This window comes from Drosophila takahashii, chromosome X, assembly GCF_030179915.1.
Source record: "Drosophila takahashii strain IR98-3 E-12201 chromosome X, DtakHiC1v2, whole genome shotgun sequence".
Classification (NCBI taxonomy): Eukaryota; Metazoa; Arthropoda; class Insecta; order Diptera; family Drosophilidae; genus Drosophila; species Drosophila takahashii.
Genome location: NC_091683.1, coordinates 9,334,738 through 9,358,724, shown reverse-complemented (window position 1 = coordinate 9,358,724; position 23,987 = coordinate 9,334,738). Strand labels below are relative to the sequence as shown.

At 38.7% G+C, this 23,987-nt stretch overlaps 1 protein-coding gene across 3 annotated transcripts in view; it reads left to right on the top strand.

Moving 5' to 3' along the window:
* LOC108062317 (inactive dipeptidyl peptidase 10) overlaps nucleotides 1-23,987 on the top strand; it is a 109,836-nt gene that overhangs the window by 69,890 nt on the left and 15,959 nt on the right. Inside the window, exon 1 of one of the 3 annotated variants that reach the window (XM_017148926.3) lies at nucleotides 23,217-23,302. The exons of the other annotated variants lie outside the window; for them this stretch is intronic. The gene's annotated coding sequence lies outside the window, so the exon portion shown is untranslated. Of the gene's footprint in view, nucleotides 1-23,216; nucleotides 23,303-23,987 lie in introns of those variants that run through there. 3 annotated transcript variants of the gene reach the window in all.

Here is a 23,987-nt window from a genome sequence, read left to right as displayed (position 1 = left end):
GAGAAAGAGAGACAGGGATAGCGTAAGGGGGAGTAGATGGGAAGTTAAGCCAAGTTAAGGGCGGTGGGTGGAGGGTGGTTTCTAGACCCAGGGATCTTCCAGGGGGGGGGCGGATGGCAATCCCTAAATGGCAATTTGGCTGCCGCAGTCGCTGGCGTTTTATTAACGCGGCTAATTCCATGCATGGCCACTACGCAGGCAGCTACCCTGCACCACCAAGGACACACTGCCCCCCTGAAACTCTGAACTCTGGAAACCCCCTGTCAATCCAGTAAACCCCCTGCACTGGTCGTCATTTCTGCTTAGCTAATCTCTGACTGCGTGCACGTAACCAAAATCCAGATACAGCCAAAGCCCCTGCCACGCCCCCTTTTACATAAAAACAAAAAGCAAAGCAAAGGAAAAAAAAAAAAAAAAAGGGAAAACCGAAAGGAAAAAAAAACGAAGCGGAATTTATAAATAAAAACGCTACAAATCCGCTTGGCTTGCTTTTGGCCCCGGCGAGCGTATAAAGAAAAATGCTGCGGAAAAGTTTGCGTTTTCCGTTTCGTGTTCTTCGCATGCATTTCATGCTACCCCCGCGGATACCCTATAAACAGCGCGGATTAGGGGCGGTATGACATAAACAAACTTTGGCCAAAAAGTTATTTAAAGCCAAGCGAGAAGAAAACATGAGGAAATACTTCGAAAAGTCAAGTTACCAAGGAGTATTACTTTTTAGGTACCTTTTGATTGTTATACTTAAAAAAATTAAGCTTGAAAAATTGAAAAATATTTGAGAAAAAAGGTCGAAATAATGTTGTAATTATGTATAATAAATGTTAAAGAAATCATATCTATTATTATTAAGGCTATCAAAATGGTCGATAGGCACTCGATAAGACCGACGGCATAAAGTTCCTGAAGTTTTTGCAATAGAATTTTTGACAGCAGCCGAGGAAGTGGTAAAGGAAGCTGCTGGTGGTCTAAAAAAAGGAAGGGGGGGGGTTATATCCTGGCGTATGTTGTCCTGGTCACCACCACACGCCTCCCCCTTCCTCATGTCCTCTGCATATTTGCTGTAATTTATGAGCGCTGCCTTGAGGTGGAAAAACCGCGAGGCATGCATATTAATTAAAATGTATTCACGTGGCGTATACGCAATATGTCGGTACAATCGATCAAGGTGTAATCAAACGGATTAAAGTGGGAGGATTGGGGGTAGAGTGTAGAGAGAGAATGGAAGTGAAAAATCGGAAAAATCAGAACAGGAAAATCCTATGTGAAGCATGGAAAGCGCAAACTAATCTGCATTGAATGCAATCACATGCCACTCGGCAATTATCTCCATCTGGCCATCTCTGCCCCACTTTCTCTCTACCAACTACCATCTCCTCCTCCGCCATTTTCCATATTTCCTGTGATTTTCCCCGTCAGCCTGAAGCAATCCGACGGAAATCTCGCTAAAACTCTGCACTCGACAGCAGCATGTGAACTGTAATGGAAATGGACCGGTGACTCTCGAATGGAGTTCAACGGAGCAGCCAATGAAGCGAGCTTATAGTAATAACTTAGGATCTGGTGAATCTGAAATAGGGATGTGCAATCAAGCTAAGTGGTGGTATAAAATCAAGAATTTGAATATAATAAATTTAAAAAAAAATCGCTAATCAGCTGAATGAGCGAGAGAGATGGAGAGCAGTAGGTTAAAAGTGGCGCCATCTAGCGGAAAATGTTCATATCTTTTTAATGAATGGTTCGATTTTGAAATTTTCTTTTACATTTTGATATGTATTGATAAACACAAATTAATAAATTTAAGAAAAGAGGAATATTTTATTTTTAGGCATTTAAGCCACCTTTTTTTTCGCAGTGCATGGCTAGCTGCCGAGTTGATTTGGGTTTAAGTGAGACTCTGAGGGGATAAGACGTGTTTAATTGGGGGGCAGGCAACTCGGGGAGCAGGAAAGCCGGAAATTCACTTAGAACGCCTTCAGAATGCCACTGCCACCGCCTCTCCATCCCGATTTTGTGCAGTGTCCTTGGCAGCTGCTGCTGCTGCTGTTGTCCTGCTGCAAGTGCAAGTGCCATGCATTCCACACAAGCACAACAATGTGATTAAAATGCAATTTGCAGCCATTTACTTTGAGCATAAGGCGGGCAAAATGCTGCTGAAAAGCTGCTGTTGCTGTGAGCTCGAATTTGCTGCTCTTGATGGCGATGGTGATGGTGATGTGGATGTGGAATAAGGATGCGTATGCGGATGTCGAGTTGGAATCCCGACCAGCAGCTAACTTGTATGACCTCTTATGCGTGTGTGCGAGGGCTGCATTCATTTCCGCTTTAAGCATAGAAAATAATAAAATTTTATTATGCACTTGCCGCCTGCCTCGAATGATGATGGTGATGATGATAGATCCCGAACAACAGCAGGATGTCAGCAGTGTGTGTGTAATTTATGGCAAAGGACCCACTCATACTCACACTCACAGTCACACGACCAAGTGCCTCGTTGGGCATTCAAATTACAAACAACTCAAAGTCCTTACACATTTTAGCTGAGGAATTCAAAGCCATAAAAATCGAGGAAAATTTACAGCACTTGGCAAAAAGATAATGTCGACTATGTTTAAAAGCCAGGGATATTTTCTGCAATTTTCCACAACAAATTGTTAAAATTTAAAGTTTAATTAGGGCATTACACAAGTTTTTAGTATAAAATCTAGCATTTTTCTGTACTTAAAAATTGTAGCAATGTTCCGATCGTTTCATACTTGATTTTTTGCCAGTGTACTCCGCCCTTCGTCTCCGCTCTGCACTTCTGTAAATGATTGATGATGAATGATTGATGCTTGATTTATGTATTCCGCACTTTATTTTCGTCTGGGGCTGCACTTAAAAGCCGCACCGAAAATCGCTGGCAAGTGCAACACAATTTGCCAAGTACATTCGCCGAGTTGCCAACGGATTCGAGGGGGTGGCACCCCCAAGACCGAGTTTTCCCAAGGAACTACCCCTAATGTGGGGGGCATGGATGTGTGATGTGCCGCTTCGTTAGTCTGACAGCTTTTCGTTTCGATTCGCTTGGCTGGCGCAGAGATGTGCATATCGAATGGGCCCAGAAGATGCCTCGAAATGCGTTTATCCCAGCTCTTTGGGCCTTAATTAATCCAGTCAAATATCTGCACAAGCTATGAAATTGAGCGAGCAAATAAATCGAATCGAATGAAGAGCGTTTTGATTAAGCGGGCAATTTAAAATTATTTCTACACTGCAACTAATAAATATAAATATTTTTACCCCACTAAAAATTAATCAATAAATTCCCTTAATTAAACATAATTTTTCCAAGTGCCTGCCGCATTTGTGGTATCAAAATTTGCATTCCCATTTCATTCAAGTCTCGTGTCTGCAGAACATATTTTGCCATGAGGCTGTTTCGATACCATCAAATGCTGGCACAAACTTTCATCATCAAGCTGCAAACTTTCGGGCTTGTGGCTGCTATTACCTATCAAGAGGAGAACTTTCACTGGCTGATGAGTGAGTGGCGAACGTAAACAGACTGCTGACGTATGCGCAACATTATCACGCATACGCCATGTGGCACGGGAACGTTGCGACACATGTCAGCGATGAGCTGTCAATGCAAGGCTGCAATTGAATTAATTGGACGCTAATTGAAAGGGACCCAAGCCGAAACTAAGCCCCACCACTTGACACTTGCCAAGGCCAACAGCCTTGCCCTGCATATATACCATGCATATTTAATATATGGATTTCCTTTAAAGCATTCCGATTCCCCGATTCGGGGGCATCCTCGTATTGTCAGCTTGCCGAGGGCAAACACTCGAACCGCCTCGCTGGAGCTCTTATCAAAAAAGCAAACGCCAGGCCACAGAGCTCCCCTTTCAACGTGGCCCCCTTTTCAACGAGCTGCAATGCAAACAGAACCCAAAGTCAAGTCGAGTCGAGTCGAGTTGAGTTCGAAGCCACAGCAAGCCCAAAAATAAATATCATCGGCAGGCGAAAGTATTGGGCTTGGAAAATGAGAATGGGAACATTTAAATACCCTAAAATTATAAGAATAAAAGGATTAATCATAAGTATTTCAATAATCATAAAAATCAGCAATAATAAAATAATAGATGTAACCTAAGTCATTTTAAATATTTTTAGCCTTCCACGTAGTAAATAAATGTAATATATAAATTGGTCAAAATAATGATATAAATAAAAAACCAGCAATAATAAAATCTAAACTACTTTTTTTACCTTTTCTTAACTTACCAAGTAATAAATATATTTAATATATAAATTTGTCAAAATAAAATATATAAATAAATAAATTCATTAAAAATAAGCACTAATAAAATAATAAATGTAATCTTAGTAATCTTACGAGTAAATATGAAATTTAATTTTCTAATGCTTTTCCCACAAACCAAAGTCCCCATTTAAGAAGGGCATAGACAAATGTGTATATATAGCCAGTGGATATAATACCGCCGCTCTGCTGCTTTCTTGAGCAAGAAGTATGCATCGGATTTCAGTGATATCTATATCTACATATATTCCCCGGGAAAGCAAAAGAAGAGGAAACGAACCGAGGTCAACGGAGTGAAATTGCAGCAACTGTTGAGTTGCTGAGCCAGAAGATTGCCGTCGAGGGTTTCGGATGGGCGACAGGACAGATTCAATTCCCTGATTTACAGCTGGGAGGGATTGGGATTGAGATTGGAATGGGGGATTGGAATGGGGGCTTTCCTGGAGGAAACCATAAATCAGGGACGCTTTCATCTTTCCGTTAAGCCATTACAAATGCACTTTGACACTTTCGCTCTTATTTTCTTATCTTTTCTTTTCTTTTATTTTATTTCTTGATTTCGAATCCCCGATTCCTCACCTTTTGGGCCCCTGGCGAAAATCAAGCAACAAATCAAAGAAGGCTCAAATAAAAAATGGTATATATATTTTTTAAATGGGGGGAGGGGGATGTATGCCACAATCCATCTACACATCTCCACAAGGAGATGCCATTTGATAAACATTATTGAACATGTCCGACAATTTTTCAACAACAATCGGAGGAGCGTGCCCAACCATTTGATGGATACAAAAACGATTTAAGGGATATAAATGACAAGGCATTTCGCTTTTGGCAGCTGCAGAAGTGATTGATTCTCAACCGGGCCGGAAAACGACAACTCAGGGAAAATAAGAAAGTGCTTGGGAATGGGGCGGTGGGCGTGGCGGACAGTTCGTGCACATTTAATTGCAGCCGGCGGAAATCGCACAAGCGTAAACTCATTTCACATCTGTGGCCGCCAATCAATTGATTTCCGCTCATGTTCAAAACCATGCTCATTGCCACACTTTTATACTTTTCTACTTTTCCCTGGGATGATTCAACAAAAGAATGGGTCTTTAAGTTATATGGACGTTAACATTTTCGTGTGGTTATTTTTTTCACGTTCCGTTAACCTATAGGTTGTATACAAATGAAATGAATATATTATTGTAAAATATTCTATTCACTTTAAATACCTCTTTTTATTTGATTTAATGAATGTTGATTCAAAATGCATATTATAAACAAAGACTCAGATAAAAAAAATGAAAATCGGCAAAAATTTTAATTGTTCAGAACCACACGGAAATTTTCATGGATTCAATTATTATAATGTAATCTGTTCAAAACAGTATGTATTTTTGGTGTAGGACCATTATTGGCCAAAAAACAAAAAGAAAAAAGTTCAAATTTTTACCAAAAACCCAGATTCCCATTTTACACAAAAAAAATGATTCGTTTTTTGACCATAAAAATGGAAGTATTGGTCCAAATATGGATTGTCATACCTTTCTGAACTCGTTATTAAATTTCCAATCGATTGGCATTTAAAGCTGGACATTTTATTTTTTTGCCATTTTTCGAAAAAAAACCATGATGTACCCCTTACAAAATAATTGAAAATTGGCGAAAATTTTATTTTTTCAAGATCATCCGGAAAGTACGATGGATTTATTTATTATTTTGTTATCTGTTCAAAACAGTTTGAATTTTTGGTGTAGGACTATTATTGGCCAAGTTATTGCAAAAATTAAAAAAGAAAAAATTCCCGTTTTTGTCAAAAACCGAAATTGCGAATTTTTTCACAAAAAAATATTTGGTTTTTTCGCTGAAACAAAGGAAATATTGATTCAAATATGGATTGTCATACCTTTCTGAACTCGTTATTAAATTTCCTAACGATTGGCATTTAAATCTGGACATTTTATTTGTATGTCATTTTTGCTATCTAAATCCTTGCTTGGCATTTAAAACGAGAATTTTTTTTTACATTTTTTGCCAATATTTTGCAAAAGTCCTGATGTTTTCCTTTAACCACTTGGCCTCTTAATTTGCAGTAGGAAAATAACTCTTGGCAAAGGCGTCAATTCATCAAATGTATATATTGGGCCATATTACCATACAAATTTGACAGATGCTCCGGACACGAGAGACAAATGTCCCAATCACAATCATCATTGTGTTATGGCATCGTCCTCATGCACATCATCCACACCGTCGACATCATCCCCATCCTCATCATCATCATTCGAGTCCAGTTTGACTGTGCAACTTCCGGCTGGCGTCTTCCGTTTGTTTGATTGCTTTTTGCCCAGTGTGCGTGACCGGCGGATGAAAAGCGGTATCTGGGATCTCGATGTTGGAAGTTGAAAGCCGAAGGCTGGAGACTGGGATCTAGCATCTGGCATCTGGGCCACCATCACTCTGCTGGAATTGATTGAGCTGTCCAGTGTCCCAGTGCTCACTCTCCTCTGCCTCCTGTCCATCGACTGTTTGTCCTTCAGCTCGTCTGTTTTTTTTTTTTGTTCAGATCCTCGCATCCTTGCGGCGAGTCCTCGCTTCCTTCCTTCCGCCTGTGAAACGCGTCGCATAATTAATTTCGCCATCGGTTGCAAACTGTGTTGCCAAATTGACCAACAATGCCGAATAAGTTGGCCATTAAGGCATCGATATGGCATTTGAATAAATCGAATGATTTATTCATACAAATCGCTCAACCGCCGACGGCCATCGAATATCAAATATTTTGGGTTGGGTCAAATGCTAAGCAGGGCTGCCACCCCAATCGAAATTTAATGTCCACTTTAAAAGAACACTTTATTTCTTGCCTGCACTTAATAAATTTTTTTTTTTTTCCAATAAGGTAGGAATAGAAAATCTAGAAAATTATTTTCTTAACTACTAGTTTCTTAACTAGTTTCTTATTAAATATTAATCTTAACATATGGATCATATTTCAGTAAATTATATTTTAAATAAATATATTTATTATATCCTTTATCCTTTTAAAAAATTGTTTTATTTCGATAAAGTTTGCTTAATTAAAAGATGCGACATTAACTGAAGTTTGTTCAGACTTATATCTCCTTGCCCCATGACCCCTTTTCGGGTCGTAATCCCATCCTCCTCTTGGCCCCAACTAAGTTGCCATTTCTGCGGCCTTATGCCTTCGATTTTGATTTTATGTGCGGCACATGGATGCTTCCATTATGCTTTTTATGATCGACTGTCAACTTGGGCTCGTGTGTGGGCGTGGCACTCATTAATAGACGCCCCCTTATGTATAAAACATGGCTTACGGGGGTCATCAGTGGCGGGGAAAGAGGGGGCTGAGAGAGAAACAGTGCTGCCATTTTGTCCTTTTTCCGGACAGATCTGTCCTTTTTTTAACGGCTTTATCCGGAAAAAATTTCAAACATCCCCTATCCGGAAATCTGTCCTTTTTTCAAAAATAAGGTTTTGAGTGTTATTTTTGCTAGTCGAAAGTGTATAAACCTGTTTTTATATGCTAAAATGCCTTTCTAACCATCATTTTTATAGTTCGGCTCTTAAAAAATAATTTTTTTTACAAATTATTAAAGAGACGTAAAGCAGTCGATGGATTTTCTTTATGGTACGATTTTTTCTGTAGCAAAAAAAAGAGGAAAACACTTTACAAATTTCTCAATTTTTACTCTCTGCTTTTTTGTCAGAAAAAAATTTCAACGACTCTTATTCGGGTTTGACGCAGATTAAATTTTTTTGTATTACCAATATAGTTACTTGAAATGCTTTTATTATTTTAATAATTTTAGATTATTACGTATACGCACAAAAATTTACCATGGTAAAATGATCAAACAAAGAAGGTTGTGAGTCGGGAGCAGTAGATCATTACATAATTGAATTTTATTTAAAATCCATTTATACTAAGTAAATATATAACCCATTGGTAAAAACAGAAAAATGGAGGCGCATTTACTTTTGTCCTTTTTTTTGTCCTTTTTTTTAATTTTTTGTCCTTTTTTTCCCTGTTTTTTGTGGCTTATCTGTCCTGTTTTTCAAGCTAAGCGATGGCAGCACTGGAGAGAAAGTCAAAGAAAGCGATGAATTAAGTGGCCCCGAATCGGTTTCCAGTCCCCCGGTCACTTTTTGTATCTTGTATCCTTTCAAGGTCACCATACCCCTCTCTTACCCCCTTTGATACTTTTGCGACTACTTCCATGCGCGCATTCGTGCCGCCATTGAGACATTTTGGCATCAAGTTTATTTTGTATGAATTTATGGGCCAAAAGCTTTCTCTCGTCTCATGCAAATTTCTATGGCCACTCGAGGTGGGTGAGAGCGCAAAAAGAAAGTGGATGGAAGTGGGAGAAAGTGGGAGACAGGGGCGTGACTGGGACCTAAATCAAGTTGAGTGCCTGCGAATGGCAATCAGCTGAGAATAATGGCGATTATATATGGATATGGATATGGATTCGTATAATGTAAATATAAGCAGGCCAAGAAATGGCAATGTGATTCTGGAGTATGACAACGATGCCACTAAATCATACTAAAAAAAAAACAAATGCCAATATTAAGGATTCAACTCGGTGAAATTTAAGGATTTTACATTTACATTTAGTTTATATATTAATAATTACTACTATTGGAAAAAAAATAAATGGTGGAGGTGCTAAATGTCAAAATATGTGTCTAAAATTATGCAACAATATATTTTTAGCCCAAAACTTATAGAAATTCATACAGAAAGGCGATTGTCTTTTATTCATTGCATACTTTTAGACACAAAGTTTAAAAATTTTAGCTAAGGCTATTATTTTATTACAATTAAACTCCACAATATGGGATATGAAAACCACAAAATGTTGTATATTCAGATCCCCATAAATTCCAGTTCGACAGGTTCAACTTTCAACTTTATTATGTTCCATTTGGCACAAAGTGGCAGATTTTTATTACCTGCTTTGGGGAGTCTCCTCCTCCTCCTCCTCCTCCACATCCTAGTCCTCCTCCGATTTCTCCGGCTCATTTGCCATGCCATTTGATGCCGGCCACGAGGGAGGAGTCAAAGTGCATAGAAGGATGCAATATGGGGCAGTTGTTGGATGCAATTTCCAGATTTATGCGTGTTTGCCCCCGCCCACTAAAACCCCTCCCTTCGTTGGCCGTGTGTGCATAATTGAGGGCCTGCACAATCAGAAAGCAACTACCCCCCTTTGAAAACCCGTACCCATTTGTGAACTCGTTTATAATTCAAAAACGTGCCAGGGAAAAGCCAATTTGCTTTTAGGCCAAATCAAGCGCTACTCAAAAGTATGCAAGAAACAAACAAAAACAAGCTGGAAAGCACTAACTGAAAATGAAACTCAGTCGGGGGGACAATGGCAAAATAGCGAACGAAAATGGTAACTGGAAACTGTGGAGAATTGCTGAATATTTCGAGGAACGTGACAACGCCTCGAACAATTCTCCGTTCGGCCCTCGTTCGCTGGCCAATTTGCGACAGGTGCTGCAGATGTCCAGATAGCAGCAATAAAACATACGAAAAATAAAGTTAGCACAGCACAAATCTCATTTCGAGGCACTTGGAGAAAATCCAGTTTAGAGAACACGAAAATTTCTTATAATATTCTAGAAATAAAATATTCAATTAAGTAAGTATTAGATTAAATATGCGAAAACCACTTAATTAAGAAGTCTAATACAACACAAAAAGCTATCTGCTTTAGAAAAACAAAATTGTTGCATACTTTTAGACACCTTTGCAAGTGATTCCAAAACCATAGCATTCCAAAGTTAGATTGGAATAGAGATGAATAAAAATCCCATGATATTTAAAATACATTTTATTTTTTTTAAATTTTTTTATTTAGAATTTTATTTTTTTTAAATATATTTTAAATATCTCATGATATTTTTCCTATTTTTTTCCATGGATATCTTCCTTTATTTTCCTTACTTGCCTGCCCTCCAAAACCGATAACGAAAATCCTTTGGCAAATTGTTGTGTTAACCGCTCGACTACGTGAGTTCTTGTGGAGAGAACACTATGTAACCGCTGTGGAAATTCGCTGTGGTGTTCGGTGGGTGGTCGAAAGTGAAAAGTGGGCGTAACCGGCTAAATGGCCAGCGCATGCAACACGCAATCGCTGGTGGACACTTCCGCAGATAATAAATGGCGCTCGGAGGAGACATCGTATTTAACTCAAAAATTTACTCGCCAACCTTTGAACCCCCAAAATGCCAAAAAAAAAAAACGGTAAAAAAAAACCCCTGGGTCACGCGATTTACGAGACTGAAGTTTATTTTTAGACATCCTTTTTTTTTTGCTGCGAAGGTGGAGAAGGGATAATTATTACGTGGCAAAGTAACAACATTGTTTGTTAAAAGGAATTACGGCAGACGAACTTTTTATGAGTTTTTATACAAGTTGAATATTTGCAAAAAGTATTTGGATAGCAATTGGGAAATTTAAAATAAAAAGGATATTTTTAGGAATCTTTTATTTAATTTATTATATTTAAACTTATTTTATAGCAAAAATAGACCCCACTGGCTTTAGATAATTCCCTGTGATTTATGTACTTAAACATTTGTACTTAAGGGATTTTCAAAATAATTTACAGGATATCGTTGGGCCGCCTGTGGATTTCAGTTGACCCTCCATTGACTTCGTTTTTAGAGCGCAGTCCATTTGAAATACCCACACGTGCCCATGTCCACCTGGAGCCCCTTCAAGGACTCTCTTTGTGCGTTTGCGTGTGCGAGAATGTCCTGCGTTGGTTTGTGAGCAAAATAAATGGTGCTTTGTGCGATGGTCACGTGCCGCCGTTTAGTTTGCATATCGCACATAGCACATCGCACATCGCACACGCACCCCGGGGTTCTTTGGTCAACTTTTGTGACTTGTGTCGGCTGATGTCATAAAGAAGTTGCCTTTTCCTTGCTCCCGACCTTTCAGCTTCCTTTGCTTTCCCATTTCCCATTTTCCTTTCACTTTCAATGCCCTTTGGCCTGTGCTCTCTGCTTTTTTAGACGGCTATTTTTGGCGGCTAATGACTGGGGCAAACGCGGCCCCAGTGCTTTGATTGAATTCCAGCCGAAAACCTGCAGCAGTCCACGTGGCGTATGCGCAATGTTGACGCTTCGCCTTCCACTTTCCAACTGCAATTAGCAGGGGCGTGCGGTGCAGAGGGGTTACAAAAAAGGAGGGGAAAGGGAGGGGCAGCTGGACAGCTGGACGGAGAGCATTTGTTATGCTCAGACCGATGGCGCCGCACTGTGGAATAAAAAGGTTAAAAATAGTTGACAAAGATTCAGTTCTTGAACATATTGACTTGAAATTTTTCTTTATAATGAATTGTCTTAAATTTTACTAATTTTTCCTTAAATTATTTAATCTTACCTAATCAAAATTGTCACAGAAATCACGAGAGTTTCGAAATCACTTGAAAGAGTGCCTAAAAGTAGGCCACAATATTTATTCCTTGCCGATTTCTTAATTTTTTCTTAAATTATTTAATCTTATCTAATCAAAATTGTCACAGAAATCACAAGAGTTTCGAATTCACTTACGCAGGTGTCTAAAAGTAGGCAACAATATATATTGCGATCGGATTCGTTATTATTTTCCACTGCAAACTTTTAAACACCATTGATGGTAGTTTGGATTTTTCTTTTTTGCCTACTTTACCGTCACTCTCGTTCCCACCGTGGGTAATTTCTCCTTCCGCCGCTGCGAACCGCACACGTGTGTCCATTCATTTATTTGGCCAGCGATGGCATGTCCTGAGTGTCCTGGCCCAACATGTCCTTCGGCTGATGTCAGAGAAGCTTTTAGTGGCCACAAATCAGAGCGGGCGAAATTCTTTTGGCAAACAAACCGAGATTATTCCGGCGCCCCAGCTGCGCGAACAATGACGTTGTTTGCCTAGTTTTTACTGGCGGGGGCGTGGTCCTGGTCCCGCCCCCAAAAATATACCAACGCACGGGCATACAAACATACATACGCTACGCTCATTATGCTTTTCCCCAGGGGCATTATTCATTTATGCATTGCCAAAGGCGCGTCAATAAAAATTTTCCCGCTCATTAATTTTTATTGCATACTTTTTGGGGCTAGAACAAGGTCCTTTCGCTATTCCGAATATATATGTATATATTTATTATACGTAGTGTGTTTGTGTGTGCGTGCTAGCAATTAAGCCGCACAAGGCCACAATTTGGAGCCTCAAGGGTTGGAAAGTTTAATTAAACGGGGCGGGCATAACGATTATGATCCCGAATTTCGCCTGTCCGTCGTTGTTGCACTCTGCCGAAATGCCGAAATTCGCCCTCCATTAATATCCCATTGAAGTTGCAACTAATTAAGCGCGGCACAAGCGGCACAAACGGACGCCGCATAAATGGTTGCTCATTAAAAATTAATCGAAACACACGAAAGCGAAACACAGTGGGGACATTAAGGATCCGTATCCGTGCGATTTCTCGTGCATGTTAAGCTCGCTTTTGGCCAAATTGATGGCCAAAACGAAATGACAGCACATCAAAAGAGCACTTGTCGTAAATCATTCGAAATCAAGATAAACTGGTTTCTCGCGCGCCTCATTTCGCACTAGTTTTTACGATCCCACCATAAATTCTGACATATTGTCTTTCGTAAGTTTTAAATATTTGTTGTATATTTTTCACCCTAAAATATCAGTTTTTTGGTCGTAACAATGGAAATAATGATCCAAATATGGAATGTCGTACCTCGTTGAACTCGTTATTTAATTCCTAATCGATTGGCATTCAAACCTAGAAATTTTTAATTTTTGTAATTTTTTGCAAAAAATTATGATGTTACCCCTTACAAAAAATGCGAAAATTGATCAAAAAATAAACTTCCCAGAAAGTGATGGGGATCGTTAGCTTAGGTTGTTAGCTGTTCGGGACAGTCGGTCTTTTAGCTGTGGGCCTTGAATTGTCCAAGCTACGAATAAAAAACCATAAAATTAAGAACTACTTTAGTCGAAAATTCAAATCCATCGAAATGCCATCGTTAAACTATTTTATTCAACATAAAACGGTTAAAGATTAAAAAAAAACAAATTGCATTCCTTTATTCAAAATTCATTAAATAAATATGAACGAAAAACATGAGGAATACGCCCTTTACGAAGCTAACTAAAGGATGTACAACAAGTGCAAGCTGGATATGATTTATGTGGCTCACACTCGATTGCCATAATTTAGATGCAAACGACAGAGGGCGAGAGGGAAACAGAAAGGCAGAAAAATAAAGGACTATTGTGTGTGAGGTCACGTTTCCCGCATAACAAAAAAAAAGGCCAGGAAAAGTGCATTCGGAATGAGAATGAAATATAGGGCAAGAGAGAAAAGGGGCGGGAAGTCAGAAAAATTCATGTTCATCCAGCTTGAGCTTAATTGAAAACCAAAGGGGAAATGGCGAAAAAAGTATACTGACTTTAGGTAAATATCTGATGATCTTTCTCCTACTTCAAATACTGTTTTCAAATCTGCTTAAAAAAGCTGCCCAAAAGTATGCATCAATATATCTCAAATCTTCTAAAACTCACAGCATATTTTTAGACACCTTTATGGGTGTTTTCCAAAATGTATATTATTGGTCACTACGACTTTAAAACACTTTTGCCCTCAGGATGCTAATGAAATGCAGCCACAGCACAAACTTCGATTCTTTGACAATTAATCATGGTGTCAATTAGTGAAATGGAGGCCTTCATTTTCAATTAGAGTGTGTCGCAGGAAAATATTTACCCAGGCCCCAAAAGGCAGAAAGCGAAAGCGAAAGCGAAGGAGTTTGAGTTCGAGTGAGAGGCAGGGGGCAGGACACAGCAGGACATCTGCAGCTGCAGCGGGAAAGTCCTGCTTCGCCTGCCTGCTTAACGAAATATGCAAATTGCCTAAAAGTATGCGACAGACAATGGCAGGCGAACAAACAACAGCATTTTGCAATTAGTGCAACTGTCAACAGGACATGGAGACGGAGGACGAGCAGGACGAGCAGGAGGCAAGGCGAAGGATGAATGTGGGTGGATGGTTCTGCTACTGGGTGATCCTTAGTGGGTGGTGGCCTGACAGACGAGAGCGCCATGACCAATGCAAGGTCGTCGTGTCCCATCAACGCCATTCACTCGAGCCCCGGCGCTCCGTTTCTCCGCTTCTCCGTTTCTCTGGTTCTCTGACCTGTCAGCCAGCTCATCATGTGGCCTAAGTGCCTTTTGGGATTCAGTCGGCAGGGCAGCCGTATCATCCCCACAACCTCACTTGGCCACAAGTCGGAACAGCAGCAGCAGCAGCAGCAACCACTTGATATTTAGGCTCCGGCTCAGATAATTTAAGTTGAAAACCAAAACAGAAAAGTTTGCTAAAGTTCTTTTTATAGGCATATCCTGGAAACTGGTTGGCAAAGGGTTGGCTTGAAATAGGGGAAAAAATAATTGAAAATGTGAAAATTTTCAATGAATATAAAATTGAAAGAACCAAAGTATGGATTAACAATTTATTTAAATAAGCTATATGATATTATCTGCAAATTCAATTCGTTCTGGATAATTTTAGCTACTTTCCGTTTTTTGGTCCAGACTTTAATATATTAGTTTAGATAGATTATACGTTAAATAACATCAACATTTTAAGAATTCGAATTGTTAAATAAACCTCACTTCTTTATGATAATTCAAAATGAACTTGCAAAGAGCCAACGGAATTCTTGCTAATACAAAACAATGTTGACTTGTATTATCTGGGTGCTTTCACCTTCTCCTTTTTTGTTGTGTTGTGTGTGTTTTATGGCCGTCCGAGTCATGATTAATTTGGCTTTTTGTGTTTATGGCCAAACTTTAACTGGACTTTGGTTTGCTTGGGCTTAGAGCGACTTTCTCCAGCACTTCTCCACTTTCCCCATTCTAACCACCCATCTATGAATGTATGTTTAATGTTCTCCCTTTTGCGTTGTTTCTTTGCAGGTAAGGAAATGAAAGGACATCCCTTAGTTTAGTTGGCCCAAAAGCTGCCTTGGCACAATTTCACGCCCCAGCTGGCCCAAAAGCCACCCCCAACCTCCCCCTCCACCTCCCCCTCATCAGCCTGCTCAGCAAATGAAGGCAAATAGCAAATGGCTATGGCAAATGGGATGAGCTGGGGCCGTGGAAAACAGCTGATGAAAGTACTGAAAACTGAAAACTCTAATTGAATTTCATGTGTGCATGTGTGTCTGTGTGTGGGTAACTGTCGCCGGGAAAAGCGGAAAAACTTTCAATAGCATTTCAATTTGAGTTCCTCCGCAGGACGAAACTTTAAGAACTTGCCAAAGGGGCTAAAAGGGGTTTTACTATGTGTACACTTTAAATACAATATTTACAGGTTACTTGTAAAGTGAGTACTACATTCAAAGGAAGCTTTACGGAATGTTTTATCATGGGTTAAACCAGTCTTCTTTAAATAGCATCAGTAATTACACATGCAAACATTACAAATATAAAAACTCTGGGGGAAAAGAAACACACATTCCTTTTATGAACCCGAAAAAGAAACCTCTTCAATCCCTTCTAGTTTTTGAGCATTTCTACGGGGAAGGCAATTTATCAAAGCCGCTTTCTTCGATTCCGAACACCGAATCGATGCCCGACAATGATGGATGGCAGCTTTTCTCTGGGGAAAACCATATTGGGGCAGCAATATGCCAATCGTAAAGACTTAAAATCAAAGCCAAACAAAAAAAAAAAAGCTGTGAAAACTCAATTAAATTGTGCAGCGCATTTGGATCGGCTGCATAATGGCCGCACAAGCAAACACTAATGCCCACGTTCCACACCACTCCTCGTTTTTATGGCCACGAAGTCGGCAAACATTTAAAACCTCATTCAAATGGCGCCATGTGGCATTCAAGTCCCCAGAGAACCAGGGAACCCACGTACATGTGGGTGAATATGGTCCTGGATATATATGTATATCGCATATAATACGCCCTCGCTTATAGACAATTAGTGGCACTCGACAATCTGCGAAAACTTTCCACAATTCCCTTCGCGATTTTTCGTTTTTCTTGTTGTTTTTTGTATGAGAAAAAAGAGGAGAGATTTTTCGGGTGGAAAACAAATAAGCGTCGCGCTAACGAGGCCATCGGAAAATTTGTTGTTGGATGGCAAATTAAATTCCCGTTAAACTGCCAAGGATACAAGAACAACAAGAACAATAATAGTAATAAAAATTATAATAAATTATAGATTAAAGTCCCTTCAATGGCAGACGAACGGGAAGGAGGAAATAAACATCAAGGCACTTCGAACCGTTGATACTTATTAAAGTTTATGACAGATTAACAGATTAACGCTGATTTATGCCCCTTTAATACTCATAAACGGAAGTTATTGAATCTCTTTTCATAGCTACTTAGTTGACCTTAATATTAATTTAAATGAAAGCATTAAAAAACTTTTAAAAAAGTTACATAAATTGTTTACGCCCAGCAAGCCGCAAAGTTGCAAAGTTCATTACGCATACGCAATGTTGACACATTTTATACCACACGCTGTTGACTGCATTGAACGAAATGCTTGCGGCGGGCTGGTTAAAAACTTTAATGCCTCTAAATACTTTTGACACATTTTATTTACAAAGTGTTTAAGCATAATTTCATTTGGCCAACATGTCGTATGCGCAATTTTACGTAAACAACTAGAGTATAAAATTAAAAAATGTCCAAAAGGACAGAACCATTCGGGGTTCTAGCCCAATATACCATGGCTATGCAGAGGGATATGAGTATCTTAGGAGAGATCTGGGAACTGTCTAGGCCGATAAATAGATGCTTATTATTCAAGTGCACAGCCAGCTGCGACTGGCAAGATGTTACAGGTGCCACAAGCAGAAAGCCCCCCAAAATCCCCATCCACATCCACATTCCCATCCCCATTTCCATTTCCATTCCCAAGCCCCTGTCATCCTGTTACCAGCATTTGTGTTGTTAGTTAATAAGGCGTTGGCCGGAGGCAGAAATCGTGGGCAGGCTGGTGTGTTGGTAGGTTCTTCACCTGGAATTCTGCCGCAGGCACCTCACGCATGCTGAGCTCAGCAACCCAGCCAGGTGGGGAATCCCCATCCACCCTCTCTGCCTCTCCGCCCTTGGAGCTGCCTAATCAACTGCCGCTTATTTATTTAACTTTGGTTTCACATTCGCCAAACGAGCAGAAGAAATGTGCTTAACTTTCTGGTTACTGGTGGCTGCACTTGAAAATAAATAAACGTTTTGAAGATTATATTGTCAATTAATAAAATTAAAAAATACTGAAATATATTAAGAAGCTAAAAACTTGTTAAGAAATAATACAATTTAAAAATATTAAAATATATTAAAAATTAATAATGAGAAATACCAATATTTAACAAGAGAGAACGCTATAGTCGGGTTGTTGTCCCGACTATCTAATACCCGTCACTCAGCTAAAGGGAGTGCGAACGCTGTGTCGGGTTGGTGTCCCGACTAATAATCGTAACTCAGCTAAATGGAGTGCGAGGGAGATAGATATATAATTTTTGATTGCGTATAACTTTTTAATGAATGGTCCGATTTGAAAAATGTCTTCTACATTTCGATAGGTATAAATATACACAACAAAATTGCATTTATACTTCTCGGAAATCTTTAAAGATGTGGGCGCAGGACCCATTTTAAAATCGTTAGTGGGCGATTGTGGGCGTTAGAGGGGGCGTGGCGCTCGGTTAAAATAAACTTGCGCTGCGTAGGAAGCCAAAGAATATGTGTGGGAAATCTCAACCTTCTAGCTTTTGTAGTTTCTGAGATCTCAGCGTTCATACAGACGGACAGACAGACAGACGGACAGACGGACAGACGGACAGACGGACAGACGGACAGACGGACATGGCTAGATCGACTCGGCTAGTGACCCTGATCAAGAATATATATACTTTATGGGGTCGGAAACGCTTCCTTCTAGCTGTTACATACTTTTGCACGAATCTAGTATACCCTTTTACTCTACGAGTAACGGGTATAAAAATATTAAAATACATTCAGTTAAAATCTTGAAAATTAATATTCTTCTGAAATAATACCATTTTAAAAATCTTAAAATATTGATAAATCATATTCTTAAAAAATGGTAGAGTTTTTAAACTTATATAACTTTTTTTTAAATGTTTTTTTAACATTCTTATAAATACCCATAACCTTTGCTAAATAGGCCAGAGATAATCCAGAGAATTCCCCTTTCTTTTTTTCCCTCTCCGGCTGACTGAGTTTAGTCATCAAGAAGAAATTCCATTTGATTTCACTCGACTTGTGATTGGCCAAAAAGAATGCAGATATTCTATTTAATATTTCATATATAATATTTAATGCAAATACAATTATGAATTCAATTTAAGTCCGGCTTTCGTTTAATTATGCAGAGGTGTGTCTGTGTGCTCAGCATTTCATTTAATTATTGTCAAATATTCGATTATAAATTTAACGCGCAATTAACGCTGATTAAACAAAAACGAAATGGATTTGCGCAGACAGGCGTTTTAAATTTCCATTTTTTCATCGGCAGTACAAAAAATGTTTGTTGAGTTGAGTTTAACTTTAAGTTGGCGAGAAAAATGGCGAAAAGGGGAGGGGAGGGGGAGGCCTGGTTTTTCTTTTCATTTTCATTTTCCCTGTGCTTAATGTGCAAACTTACTCATGTAAATGAAAAAACGCAGGTGGCAAAACTTTTTTGCTCACCCACACAAAGACAAAGAGGGATGCGTGTGTGTGTGAGGGTGCTTTTTTTTCCTTCCCCTGTATGTGTGCGTGAGGGTGTGCTTGTATTGGCACTTGTATTTACATGATATTTAGAAAACACTCTTCTCCAAAGTTGGGGCTCAACATAACGCACAAGACGACGAGGACTCGAACATAAATTAACTTGGCTGTCTCCCCGTCTCTTTCTCTTTTCGTACACCCCTCTCTTTCTCTCTGCCTCTTTAAGCCGGGTTTTTGTTGTCTCCATTTTAATGCCTCTTTTGACCGCATTTTCTATGCGCATAGCAATGTGGCATTAATTTAATTTTAGTTGCAACCAACTTTTGCCACTTTCCGACGCGCCACAAAAATTCCGCTTCTCATCCAAATTGAGTTCCCCTTTGATGGCCAACTGCATTCGATTATGGCGAATAAGGAACAACGATTAAGGCTAAAATGGCTGCCATTTTGTGCACACATTTTTACAATGCCCATAAAATTGCCCAATAAATATCTTCTCTTTTTTGTATGCATATATTTTGTTCATAAAAAATGCGAAAATAAATATTTAATACCATAAATGCGCAAACAACCATTTGTTTTTATAAAAACAGAAATATGTATGTTATAATAAAATAGGAAAAAATCTAAAAAAAGCTGCGCCAAAAGTTTTTTTATATTTATATATTTTGCAAAAAAGATAAGAGGATAACAGCAGTGAAACATAATTTTGCTTTTACACAAAAACCCTTTTTATGATAAAGAAAAATGGAAAAAAAAGTCTATTAGAATTAGGTTCATATTTCGTTTTAATATAATTTACTTATATTTATTTTGACTTCCACTTGAGTTCATATGGTTTCTTGGCCATCAACTGGTTGTTTACTGTTAGTCCATAAACATGCGCATATATTTATGCACAACATACACGATCGCAGTCAATCCCCATGTGCATAACAATATTTGCATGGCCATCGAGCCGTTGGAAAATGGAAAACCATGCCCCACAAAATTCCAACCTTCTAGCCGACTAGTTATATGCATGTGTTGATTTGCCCAGCTTTGCCATTTACGGCCATTTTCGGCCATTTTGGGTTTGGGGCCAAAAACGCGGCCCTGTGGTCGTGCGGTTATTAAACATGTTTACCACAAGCAACCGCAGCAATGTGAGTGCCTCGGAAAAACAATAATCCAACTGCTGATGTTGATTTTCCCCCTTTCTCTTGTTTTCGCTCTTGTTTTTGTTGTTGCTGCTGCTGCTGCGTGCGCCTGCATGCTGATTTCCGTTTCCTGTTTACGAGCACTCACCAATACACCAGCACACACATACACACACAACCGAGGCGGCGTGTAAATATTCAGGGGCATTTCCCACAATATGAAAACGCAATTTTTACGGCATACATTTTTAATAAACCCCTATCCCAGCTGCAGGCCTCCACCAAGGCGTCTTTTATTCCACATCCCACATTTCCGATTCCGAAACACAGCCGACTTCAAAATAGTATTACTAGGTATTAGAATGAAAAGATCGATTTTATTTCTATTTTACCTAATTTTATATTGATAAATAAAATAAGGGTTTTTTAATTATTAATACAAGGTGTCTAAAAGTATGCAGTAAAAATAGACAATTTAATTTAACCTTTTTTTTTTATTCGTTTAGGAAAACTCTTCGCTAATTTTGTTTAAATAATATAAAAACCAATTTCTAGGTATTAGTTTCAAATAAATCGATTTTACTTCTTTGTTACTTAATTTGTATGTATGAAATATGAATTTTTGAACTATAATTAAAATTATTTGTTTAAATATTTTATATTCATCAGTATCCTGGATACCAATCCAGTTTCACTGCTAATACTCTGACCTCAGCTGTACATATTCCCAATCAAATATGCATAGGTGGCTGCGGCTGCGGCTGTGTGCGTGTTGCCATCGATAAATATAAATATGCTCTTGAGAGTTGGTCAACGGAATCTTTATATCTCTCACTTCAGCGCCCACCATCTTTGTGTCTGGTTTCCGTTTTCCCCCCTCGATTTTCGTGTTTTACATGTAGATCAAGAACAAGGAACACCTGCCACCAAGAGATAAAATGGGTGCTCTCTTCACTTTTTTACTTGCATTTATACGATGAAATAACTAAAATAGCTTAAAAATAAAAATAATCACAATAAACATTTATTTGAATATTTTTTTATGGGAAAATAAATGAAATTATTTTCATAGACTGAAGGTTTCATTTCGGACCACCCTGTTTGGCAGCTGGTGTTTATGGCCAACAGCTTTGGCAGCTACATCTGTTATTTGCTGCCATTTCGCTTGTCGATGGCGATTATTGTAAATCAACTTTGAGCCAAACCAACTTCAAGTGGTGGTAACACTTGTTGTAGCCTCCTATTTCTTGTTGTACACCCGGTGTTGTTCTTGCCTTCACCATGTTGTTGTCACATCTGTAATCGCATTGGATATCGCATTAATTTTGCAACATTTCCACGCCAATGCGACAGGGAAAAGGAAAATAAATATATATACGTGCAAAAAGAAGAAAATAAATGTTAATCGAGTTCTTGGGACTGACAGTCGATTGAGGTGAGCCCGAATTGGATTGGTTTATGTGTTCTGGATGGCTTTACATCATGGCTGACTACCCCACCTTCTAGCTCCTAAATTCAAAGTTCCGCCACTGTCATATATCCCCCTGTCAGCAGCGGATTGTCCTTGCGGTTTTGGTTTTCGTTTTCGAGTCCTGCATTTGACATATGCGGCGAATTGAAAAGGACTCAAGCCAGCAGGCGCTGCGTAAGCAGTTTCAGTATCCTACCACCCACCACTCATCCGCCTCCCATTTTCCACTCCAGCGGTAAGGACATCCGAAACCACTTGCACATTCCTTTGCCTCTGTACAGCATTAATTTCTCTGCGGTCAAAACTTCTTTGGGGTAATATTCAAAAAACGAGGCTAACGATAACCCCAAAAACTGTTAAAAGCTCGCGAGTGGATTTTGTGGCTTAAAGTCCACGCATTATGAAAAGTTTTTGGGGAGCCAGTCCAGAAAAAAGCGGGATTACAACAGCTTTGTTTTGGGCCCATAAACTTTATCGGAAAAGGGCTTAAAGAGCTTTGGAAGGAATCGACAGTATTTGCAGGACTTTTGTGACTTTTCCAAGCTTCCGCAAACATGGTTTTTTAGGAACTCAACTTTTGCTTTCGTGAGCTTTCGAAGTACTTCGGGCTTACAAAAATCTCTGAATAAAAGAATAAAAGCTAGAAACATTTTTGGTAAAATAAAGAAAGCTTAATTCCTTTGTTAAATCGAAATAAATAACAGAAAATAAAAAAATAACACTACCTCTAAAAAAGCTTTAAAAAAAACATACTTTTACTTAAATGAAATACCAAAGCGGCATCTATTTTGATTTTAAAAATTGTTCTTAGCTTCGACTGATTTCTAATAAACTCTGTTTCTACAATAAAAAAAAAGTCAAAAATAAATTAAAACTAAAATTATACAAGACAAAATTTACATAACAAGAATGGAAGAACCAAATAAATATATTGATTCTCATCAAAATAACAAAGAAAATTGGTAAAATAAAACAAAAATTCGCCATTTCCCAAACTATATTTAGAAAAGCTTTGCACATTTCCCGGAAAAGTTTAGCCAGGACAATGAAAGCTCTTCCAATTCGATCAGCTGATTTTGGGGGCAATATCTTTTGGCGCCCAAAATACGCAGGAGTTTGTGTGTTCGTGTGTTTGTGTGCGTGGGTAAAACGTAAACAATAACAACAAAGACGGATGCCCGGCCCCATTTACGCATACTAGTAGAAAAACTCCATCGGACACACACACACACATAGGACACAGTACACACACACGCAGACGCAGCAGAGAAATGGCGGACGGAATTTACCGTTTGTTTCGCTCCGCCATTGAGTTTTTGGCATTCAGTTTCATTTTCACTTTCAGTCGTCGTTTGACTTCCGCACGGAAGCGTTCGCTCTCTCGCGTTCGCCTCTCTCTGTCTCTCCCGCACCTCGACTCTCTCTCTCTGTCTCGTATTATCGCCATTATTGTTATTATTTTTGGTACTTTGGGTGGCCATTGTTTCGCTCAGTGTGACCCAGGAAAATGTAATCAACTCGAAGAACACGACCGCAAAACCAAAAAAAAAAAATATCGGAGAAACGGAGAATAAATTGTGACAAGAAATCATTCATTAAAGGTGGGAAATGTGGGGAAAGTTGCTAAAACATAAAAAAAAAAACAATAACAAGAAAATATAGATAGACCAGCTGTTGTTGTTGTTGCTGCTGCTGGTTATCCTGAATGTGTATGTTTTTGCATGTGTGTGTGTTACGCCATTTAACCCCCTCCTCTGAATTATCCTCCTCTGTTTTACTTACTCAATGAAAGCAAAACAATCGACACAGAAAAAGAGAGAAGAATGAACAAAAACAACAAATGAATAAGCATTAAAAAGGGCACTGCAAAAAAAAGCATGGTTTATTCAAATATCTTTCATCTGAGCATTAAAACGTAATCTTGGTAAACATTAATTTCACTTATTACTAAATCTCATTAACACCGTTATTTTATTTACTTAAAATAATTCTAAAGACTTTTTTTAAGCTCTCAGATTTTACTTATCATGGTTCAAAAAATAAATAGCACTTTTTTATAACCATTTCAAATCATACAATTATAACAATTATAAAAAATGAGCTTTCAGTTAGAGTTTAAGTTTAATTTAAGTTTTTCTTTTCTATCCCATGCATTTGAAACAAGTAAAAACATATTTTGATTTCCCCAATATAATTGAAGATCCTATTTATTAGATTTTCGACATCCTTAAAAAATACGAAGCCTGTAAAAAGAAATAGGTAATTAATTTTTCGCGGTGCACCTAA